We start from the raw sequence: 10116 nt of genomic DNA on the forward strand, positions 1-10116 counted from the left end.
GTAGCTAGCTGTAAATGTATCAGTCGCAAAAAAATTGTACATGCCAGAGAAGCAAATGCAGTCAATATAGCCTGTATTTTCTAAATCCTTCAGTTGAACTGCTTAAGCAGAAAGTAGATATGCATGAAAATCAGATGATTGTGCGGATGCTTAGCAAGAACAAGGTAACATAACATTACTGATTCAATATTTTCTTTTACTGAAAGACTAGTTGCTGGTGTCCTACTGGAGTTGAGAAGAGATCTGCTACCTGCCATGAGGCCATGTCTCTCAAGTTACCGCAATATTGTTGCCTTCAAAGTAAGTGGATTTGTTTCTCTCAGCATTTTACTACCAACCTGCATCATGGCAATCCACTTAGCTGTGTAGGTGATCACTGTTAGTGACATTGGAATGCTGGTGGACAAGCACCCTTTGAATGTTACAACACACAGCTGTGGCAATATGTGAAGCTGTTAATATACAGAGTGTCCCAACTATGATGCATAAATATTTTTTTAATAAAGATGCCACGTAGCTGGACAAAACCAAGTTATTATTACGTTTGCCATTGCTTGGAGATACTGAGAATATTCTTTGCATTCTGCCTAATTAGATCATTAGTCTTAATTAATAAACCTCTCAATTACTCTAATCAGATGAAAAGTGTAAATGAGGAAATTGTAGAACACCATGAACAACTCCCGATACAGCATCCTGTTGTGCAAAAAGTGCTACATAAAAGTGTTCTTCCGAGTGGGAAAGAAGCTCGCGAATACACATAAAATTGCCGCATGAATGGCCGCTCGAGGCTCTTTGCGTGTGTTCGTGGCTTTCTTTCACGCTCAGAAAAACTTTCATGTAGCACGTGTTTTATGTAAATATAATATTTGAGAAGTTGATTAAATAATTTACACTTAATTATGCAATTAGGCAGAATGCAAAAAAAGTGAGTATCTCCAGGTGATGGCAAATTTTACCTTGGTTGCGTCCCGATACGTAGCATTTGCATATTTTCAAACCTTTGTGTGTTGGGACGCCCCGTATAAGCCAGATTTGTTTCTCCAAGTTAATATACTGATGACATTCGATTGTGGTCTAGCAGGCAAAAATGCTAAACAGGAAGAAATTTTAATTTGCTCTTGGTAGGTTGGTCAAGCAAATCAACCAAGTTGTTACACATGAAATGCGGCATTTGTATGTGTGTTCTGCAACACTGCAGCCCTAAATAACTTTTGAGTAAAGTGCTACTACTATAATTTCTCTAAAGCATGCAGCAAGGTTCAGCATTCCAGGAGGCTGGCATCAAGAGAGATCTATTTATATGAATTTCATATGTAAAAATGAGGTGTTATTGTTTGGATGACTGTATAAACTTATGCTTTAATTCCAGTCTTGCATGAGGCAGACTTGGACGGGAAAATGGATTTCTTTTGGGCGATGTGGTACAAATGCATGGGTAATGCTTGTATGCATAGACATTACATCCCTATTGCTTAGCCAAGGGGTGCCCCTGCGTGTTAAATTTACAGGCCTCAGATTGAAGAATGTCAACTTTTGTAAAATCAACTACAACTTTTAGATTATGAGATTAGAATTATTGCATACCGTCATAGTGTGGTATATGGGCTGAAAACCCTTCACACTGCGGTATTATGAAAAGCTAGTATAGAAGGTTTCACGCCACTGAGCTCTACTATAGAGGGCTGGATAGCGCATTAAGCGCCTTCGACGGAAGTCAACCTTGTCCCAGAAGTTGGTACTTCACGGCTTTGCTGTGGCATTTCACCTGCACAGGAGTGCGGCATTTCTTCTGCTATAATGCTTGCCCTTTGTGCCGTAAGCTACCGAAGCAGTCCAGAGAAGTATTTCGAGAAGACGTCTAGAATTTTCCATCACCGCACTGACAGCATCGCTAACATGAGTGGCGCATGCTGAAAACACTTGTGAATCAGAAAATGCTTTCTATAAGAAAAACTTATCACGTACGGGTTCAGAACGTCGTAAAAGCTCTCACCAGACATGTGGAGACATCGCCTAGATGTGGAAAACCACGAAGAAAAATTTTTATGGCAGCAATATTGTGCAACGGCACACACTAGTAAGTGCAGCGTATGCCCTACTTTTGGGACAAGCCGCTGCACGACACTGCATTTCCGCTGGCTTCATCTACCCCTGGCTCTGTGGGCAGCGAAACGGCATCCAGCAAAACATAGTATAGATTAGTGGTGCACATAGTATTTTATGTCCCCTTTCTCGATGCCAGCTGAACACACGGTAACTGTTTCCAAAGCAGAAAAACTAAGCGCAAAGGCTCTGTACACATTGCATCGTAAAGTGGCTGATGCTTGGGCAAAGCAAATACTGTGCATGGTAGATTTGTGTGAGGCAAGCTAGGAGTCAAAAAGCCTGCTGCATACTAGCAAATGACCAACATATTGTTGCATGTTGAAATTCTTTTTTTATTCCTCATCACTCATTTGTGTAGGGGAGACGGCTCTCACAACTGGAGAAGCCTGGGAAGCATGCAGTACTCCACAAAACCAGTTTCAACGTAAGATGTGTCTGCATCTCATAATTTCATGGCTGCGAGAGTGAGCCCAATGGTAAACACATCTGAGTGTTCATGATTTCATGCATTATCCACTTTATCTGCACGTCATACCTATCTTGACAAAGCTGATATTGCCTTTAGAGAAATTGTAGATGTTGTGAGCTTGCATTTCAGAACGCACAACAAGCTTAACACGTACAACACCAGAACAATTTGTTGAGAATTTCGGATCAGGAATCTTCGAAGCACAATTTGTTAAGTGGTGTTAAGATTCTGCTTAAGGTTGTTGATTATTACATTCATATAGTGTTCAAGCATTGCTGTAACAACATTCTTCGCTTGGAGTACATAGTAAGGGTGTACTCCACTTGAGCTGGTGGCATTTTGCTCCATATTCAAAAACTGGTTTCTTCTTCAGTTGAGATTTTCAAGCTTGCATTCTTTATTAGCTGTTGTATGTAACCTATCCTAAATGTTTGAATAGTGAACACAATGTGACCTTTTTGATTGATTTTGTGGATTGTACACCCTTGCTGCAAACAATTTGAGATGATAACTCTTTCCGCCTTAATGAAAAATAATTGCTTGAAGCAGCCATAGCCACCAATAATACTAGCATGACACGATTATGAAAATTGTGATATTGTACTTTGATTTATAATGTTTTTAAACATATGGAGCTCTGCCTGTGGTGTAAATGGGTTCCTGATATCCATTCGTGATGCAGGAATTTGAAGAATAAACTGAAGCAAGAATGTTTACTTATTTTTCAAGAGAAGCTCATGGCAATTTCCTCATGAAAAGTAAAATAACTAGAAATAACTTTACTGAGCTGAGAAGAGTGCTACAATTGTCTCATTTGAATAGTGCCATATACAGAAGCTACAACAAATGTTTACTATTTTGGTTGCATTTATATGGTCTTGTCACGTGTTGCAAGCTGTATTCAGAATGGCCACAGCTCAGTCATGATTGTGGCATTGTGCAATGAAGTACCGCTGGCATCACCCGGAAAGTGTCGCAAAGTTACAAATACAACTTTAAATGGGTTCTTTTAGGAAAAAAGACTTAGCTCAGAAAATTATCCTTTTTTATGCAGCCTGTCGAGACCAGGTTTCCTTACATGGCCATGGCGCTCAAGGAAGAAACCGAGACTGCAGACTGCCAACGTTCATTCCTGTTATGGCAAAGACGGGCCAGCAGTAACCAGCAGGATTTTACAAAGTGAACTCATCACAGCTTGAGCCACTCCATGCCACAAGCAGTTGCTCCTCGAGCCACCGTGCAAAGGTTCCTTGGGGCAGAAGTCCAACTCAGCGCCACAACCTTTCTTCTGCAGTTTTTCTACCTACTTAGCTAACCAGGTGGGTCAAAGATGGCAGAGGGAAAGGGAATCACAGCTTTAAGCATAGAACCTGCTCAAGCTTAATGCAGTTTGAGAGTGAACAGTGAACGAGAAATAGGTAGAGAGAAATAAGACACCTCTTCTCCCTCAGAGAATTGGCAGTGAAAAAAAAAAACAGCTTATGAAGGCTTGAATATCGGTCGGAATAATTTGGCATAGGTAGGATAATGACTATGAATGTTTCTGGCAAAGGTAGTGGTAGTAGGCTGAATAATCAAGGAGTTTAGATATAGATTAGAAAACAAATTTCATTACACTACCAGAATTTTAAATCATCCCAATAATTCTTTTGACGGTTTATGCGTGTTGAGCGACAATGCTTCTTGATGCCTGCTTCTTGCTGAGATCGTTCTTATGCTGCATAATTCACCTGTTCAAGTTCCATGTTTCTCCCATCCAAGCAAATTTACATTCATCACAAGAAAACTTATAGATAATTTCCAGAAACTTGCTGATTAAATGAGAGAGCAGCATGCACCCCAGGCTTTCTTAGATATGCGTTCAAGTGCCTCAGATCTCGTGAATGTTATACATACTCCTGCTGAGCAAGTTCTTGGTATCATCTACAAGGTCATTTCAGAATATGAGTTTGCTTAAGTTGGAGAAACAGTCAATCGAAGACATGTGAAGCGATATCGCTGTCGATCTACATTCCAACTGAAATAAAAGTAAATATAGCACCAAATGCAAGGATTATTGGGATGATGCCATTCTTGCAGTGGAATGAAATCCTTCTTCTAATCTAAATATGCAATCCATAATAATTCAGACTACTAAATACTTCCAAAGGGGTTGCGTAATGAATTATGCATGTTGTATTCCGCATTTTCTTACTATAAGACCCAACGATGCTTAAATAGCAGAGAAAACATTAAGAGCTGAGTACTTAATACTTTATATTGCTCCATAAATCAGTTTCCCTGCCAACATCAGCGGCCCGCGCTAATAATGTTTGGGAGAATGCGTGAAACAAGGCACCTGACCCATAGGGTAGTGCTGTTCACTTTGTTTGGGAATGAAGGTCATACTGTACATGTATGTGATAGCCATACGTGTCATTACCTTTAAAAAAAAGGAAGCAAAACTGCGAGTCTGCCTAAGTGGAACAGATTCATTACAAAAAAATGTTTTGTGCATAAGCAAACAAGGACGAAGAAAAGGAGCAACACAAGCACGATCGCGTTCTAACAACTGGTTTTATTTTCGAAGAACCATTTACTTAAGAACCCAGATCTGTGCTATCCAGTCAACAAAATACATCAATAGCATATATAACAACACTTGTGATAAAAATGCCATGGATAAGCGCGACTTGGTTAACATAAAAACAGCAATGCGTATTAAACAAGCACTTAAGATGAAAAGACAGGAGCGAATATAGCAGTGAAACAGAAGGATGACTGATGCATTTTTGCTTTAGTTTTGCAATCCAGTGCGCTTCCACAATTTCTCTCGCGATTTGATTTCGATGCCTAAACAATATGCCGGTGCTTCTAAGTCAAGGTGAGCACGCATGTTCTTGACAAAGCATAGCCGAATGCTTACTAGGGCCAGCTTTCAGACTGGACAAGTGTTCCCTTAGTCTCGTGTTAACGCATTTTGCAGTCTGCACTACGTACACATGACCTCATGTCATAGGAACCTGATACACAACTTTCTTCGCGCAATGAAGAAATTGGTTCTCACGGGGATTTTTAATACTGCATTCTTTCTTTGCATCACCCTTACTTTCGAACTTACTTTTTAACCTAGAACCCACACTTCCTCTTGTTTTTAGCCGAAAGCACCACTTTTACTTCGTAACTCCCAGCCACCTTTTTAAGTCTGTGTGAAAGGCCATGCACATACGGAATCACTGAAACCCTGGAAGCTAATTCTTTCAGGCTTTGTTTTTTTGTGCATAGTTCTTTATCCTGTTTAAGTTTTTCATAAGTCTAGCACATGACGCCAGCATCACAGCGAGCAGGCACCTACCCGGCCTCTCTCAACCGATCAACTTGCTCAAGAAAGGCAATGTTTACTGTGCGGTAACACGACTTCAACAATGCTGACCGGCAACATGAAATGACTATGCCATTCTTCACAAGCCTGGAATGGTTTGAGGCATAGTTCATTAGCAGTTTTCCAGCTCGGGGCGTAAATGACCAACACACATGTTCTGGTAGAATTTCTAACTTGACATAAAGGAACTGTAGCTTGTTATCTACCGGTACTTCCGAAGTAAAAGTCAAGCCTTCAATAGTAGTAGAAGCCTTTGACTCTAGGCAAGGGCTTAAATTTTACTTTGCAAGTACTGGTAGATAAGAAACTACAGTTTCTTGTTAACAAGCTACATGAACTATGCCTCAAGCAATTCCAGGCTTGTAAAGAATTGCACAGTCATTTCATGTTGCCACTCAGCATTGTTGAAGTCGTGTTACCGCACTGTAAACATTGCCTTTCTTGAGCAAGTTGATCAGTTGAGAGAGGCCGGGTACCTGTCTGCTGTGATGCTGGTGTCATGCGCTAGACTAATGAAAAACCTTGGAACAGGATAAGGAACTATGCACAAAAAATTTAAGGCAGAAAGAATTAGCTTTCAAGGTTTCAGTGATTCCATATGTGCATGGCCTTTCACACAGACTTAAAAAGGTGGCTGGGAGTTATGAAGTAAAAGTGGTGTTTTCGGCTAAAAACAAAAGAGGTAATGTGTGTTCTAGAGTAAAAAGTAAGTTCGAAAGTAAGGGTGATGCAAAGAAAGAATGTAGTATTATAAACATCCGCATAAGAACCAATTTCTTGATTGTGCGAAGAATGTTGAGTATCAAGTTTCTATGACATGTTGTCATGTGTACGTAGGGTAGACTGCAAGATGCATTAACACAAGACTAAGGGAACACTTGTCCAGTCTGAAAGGTGGCCCTAGTAAGCATTTGGCCATGCATTGTCAAGAACATGCGTGCCCACCTTGTCTTAGAAGCACCGGCACATTGTTTAGGCAATGAAATCAAACCGCGAGGGAAATTGTGGAAGTGCACTGGATTGCAAAACGAAAGTAAAAATGCATCAGTCATCCTTCAGTTTCATTGCTAGATAAAGAGAATTCGCTCCTGTCATCTTATCTTTAACATAGTTTCATCTTAAGGGCTCGTTTTATGTGCATTGCTGTTTTTATGTTGACGGGGTCGCGCTGATCCGTGGCATTTTTATCACACGTGTTGTTATATGCGCTGTTGATGTGTCCTGTTGATTGGATTGAGCAGATCTCTGGGTTCTTAAGCAAATGGTTCTTCGTCCTTGTTTTTTTGCGCGCAGAAATTTTTTTTAATAAAAAGAGTTTTTCAAAAATGTAAGGAGGTTTTTACTGTGTGCAGTTTAAAAAGAGAAAAAAGCTTCACAGCTGTTACTAAATGCACTCTCCAGAGATTTACACTATGCAGCTGTACTAGTTTACACAGAATACACTTCACCTCTCGTCACGGCCCAGGTGGCTATTCAGGTTTTTCAAAGGTGTTTCATTGTATGGGACGGCACATACAGCATCACTTATTTGCAAGATATTGCATTCCAATTCTGTCATATGAGATAAATTCATTAGAGAGTTTTAAATTGCCCTAAATGTATTACAGCTGTGGACCAGTACATTGGCAGTAGCCTGCAGTAACTATAGCTTGTGGAAATATAATTGCAACTGCCATGTTATGTGTACCTGCTAGTGCACAGGCATCGGCCACAGAAATCTTTAGGGTACACTAGTTTCTTCTATTTTGGAATACGCATCCTCCACCAGAATAAAATGTGAAGTGGATTGTCATTTGCGGCGTATACTCCTGCGTAAACTTTGTAACCATTTCTCCTCATCTGCTCTACAGATAATGTTGCTACAACTGCAATAGCAGGGTGCCTGTTTACAGCACCTGTAGAGAGCAAAGTCGGCGAATCTTGAATGAATAATCATATAAATTTAGTATTTTCCAGCAAAGTTAACACTTTGTGTCTTCCACTGTGGTGTTTTTCAAATTCTAAGGTTGGCACATGTGCACAAGGTTTCACTACAGTATGTCATTTCGCAGGAAAAAGTGTAGTTGCGCGTGATGTTCTGCTGCACAGAATGTCATGAGTTTTCTTATGTGTCGGTCACCATCTCGCAAACTGCTCCTTTAGGAGTTGGAAGGCAACATTAATGCGAAGTACATTTAATGTTCGAAAAAAAAGGATGTGCCCTCTGAATCCCCTTATTTTCGATGGGGGCGAAATGCGAAAACACCCGTCTACTTAGATTTAGATGCACGTTAAAGAATCCCAGGTGGTCCAAATATCCGGAATCCCCCACTATGGCGTGCCTCATAATAAGATCGTGGTTTTGGCACGTAAAACCCCATAATTAAATTTTTTTGATCTCCTTGTTCTCCTCACTTGATGCCTAGTGTTCTAATAGCATGATCGACACGATGACCATCAATGTGATGTGCAATTATTGTGTATTGGGGGCCAGGGTACATTCATTTTAGCAGCTTTTTCGGTTGACTTGAATTAGTATTGTAGAATGCTGTTTGCTTCTTTTACTCATTGTTACCAAATATCACTTTTGACTGCGGCAACAAGTATAATGTTGTTTGCTAGCACTCCTGCCAACCAATATAACTTAAAGGCATCTGTGATAAAAAAAAAACAGCTAATGATTTCCCAAGAGATAAGGTCCAGTGAGACCAATAAATTTTAAGCTAATACCTGTGGATGGTACTGCTGAATGAATTCCCATCCAGTAGGACTGTCCATACAATTTTCTTCCATAAAATAACATTGAAGATTTTAACAGAATCTGAATGTAGACTTGTCTGCAAAGTAATCCATTTCCTTATCCAAGTAATACAGCTTCAGCAGGAAGACTGAAACTTCAAGTCGTCAGTAGTGGCATGAACATACAGTAAACAGTGCTAAACTTTTCCCTATCTTGCACCTTTTATCATTTCCCGTCCCATTTTTTTTCACAGGCTGTTCTTTACTATTTATGGTCATACCCAGTTTAATTTGGTGTCCTTACTTATTTAATATTTGACCAATATCTTTTTTTCTTTATCGGATCTTGATGAAATGTTTATTGATAACGTACCTTCATTTGCCATTTCCACTGATCTTAACCAGAGGCATCATGTTACAAAGTTTATTTTCCCTAATTCTTCATTGTATTTTTTTGCCAAATGTCCAAACACTTTATTTTAATTCCTATGTTGATTTCTGGGAAGAATAGGTCTACTAGGTCTACAGATCATTTTCTGTTTTCTGGGAAGAATAGGTATACTAGGTCTACAGATCATTTTCTGTTTAGGTCATCCCTACTCATTGTAACAACTTACAGCAGTGCCCCTACACACTCCATCACAATCACTGCGAAACACACCCTTCCTACCTTTATTTTAACACTTTGGTTTCTCTTGACCTACTATATGCACCAGATGAGGGTAGGGGCGAGTGAGCTATGCACATCCAAAACCGCTGCCAAGGAAAACAGTTGCTGCCCTGATGACACGTATCTGTCGAAATGTTGGCTACAGCAATATCCCTTGTTTTGAAAATGTTGAACCACGTTCATGGTTTTTTAATACTTCAGTTACCGCTTTGTTGTGTTCTGTGATTGTCTTTTGTTGCCACTTCCTTTAGGATGGAAATTCACCAATATTATTTGTTTCTCCTAACAGCAGCAAGTTTATCCTTGCAAGGCATGTGGGAACAGCTTTCACCAGGAAACAGTGCAAGACGAGTGGTCGAAGAAAATAAAATTGCTTCTGTGATCTAAAGTACTTGACGAATAAAATTTTGCACTTATTTGTATATATGTCGTGCAATTCATTCATATCACAAAAAGCGAAGTGTTTGATCTTTTGAGCTATTTCAATGTGTTGGCCAGACAGTTTTCTCCATAGCGACCTGCTGCTTCTGCAATGAGCTGCATTCATGACATTTGCATTAAAGGATATGTACTATCGGGGAGAAAAGTGCCCAGGACGTGCGAGTGTCGACCAAATTGCATCTCTGCACTATCAGCCGCTATCATCTGCGTTGCAGACCACTTTCCGAATGCAAATGTTACCGTGGCTGATCCCAGCAGAAAGTGCACCAATAAAATTCGGTCGTCATTCGCACATTTTGGGCACTTCTGTCCCTGATTGTACATTCTCTAAATAATCAATATGCTCTG

The 10116-nt window shown here is 40.0% G+C and overlaps 1 long non-coding RNA gene across 1 annotated transcript; it reads left to right on the forward strand.

The window, feature by feature from the left end:
- Positions 1-215: 215 nt before the first annotated feature.
- LOC119453760 (uncharacterized) lies at positions 216-9738 on the forward strand. Its single transcript, XR_005192424.2, has 3 exons — positions 216-300; positions 3633-3897; positions 9617-9738. It is a non-coding gene; the product is annotated as an uncharacterized LOC119453760 (long non-coding RNA).
- Positions 9739-10116: the final 378 nt, after the last annotated feature.

This window comes from Dermacentor silvarum, chromosome 5 (genome assembly GCF_013339745.2).
Source record: "Dermacentor silvarum isolate Dsil-2018 chromosome 5, BIME_Dsil_1.4, whole genome shotgun sequence".
Taxonomy (NCBI): domain Eukaryota; kingdom Metazoa; phylum Arthropoda; class Arachnida; order Ixodida; family Ixodidae; genus Dermacentor; species Dermacentor silvarum.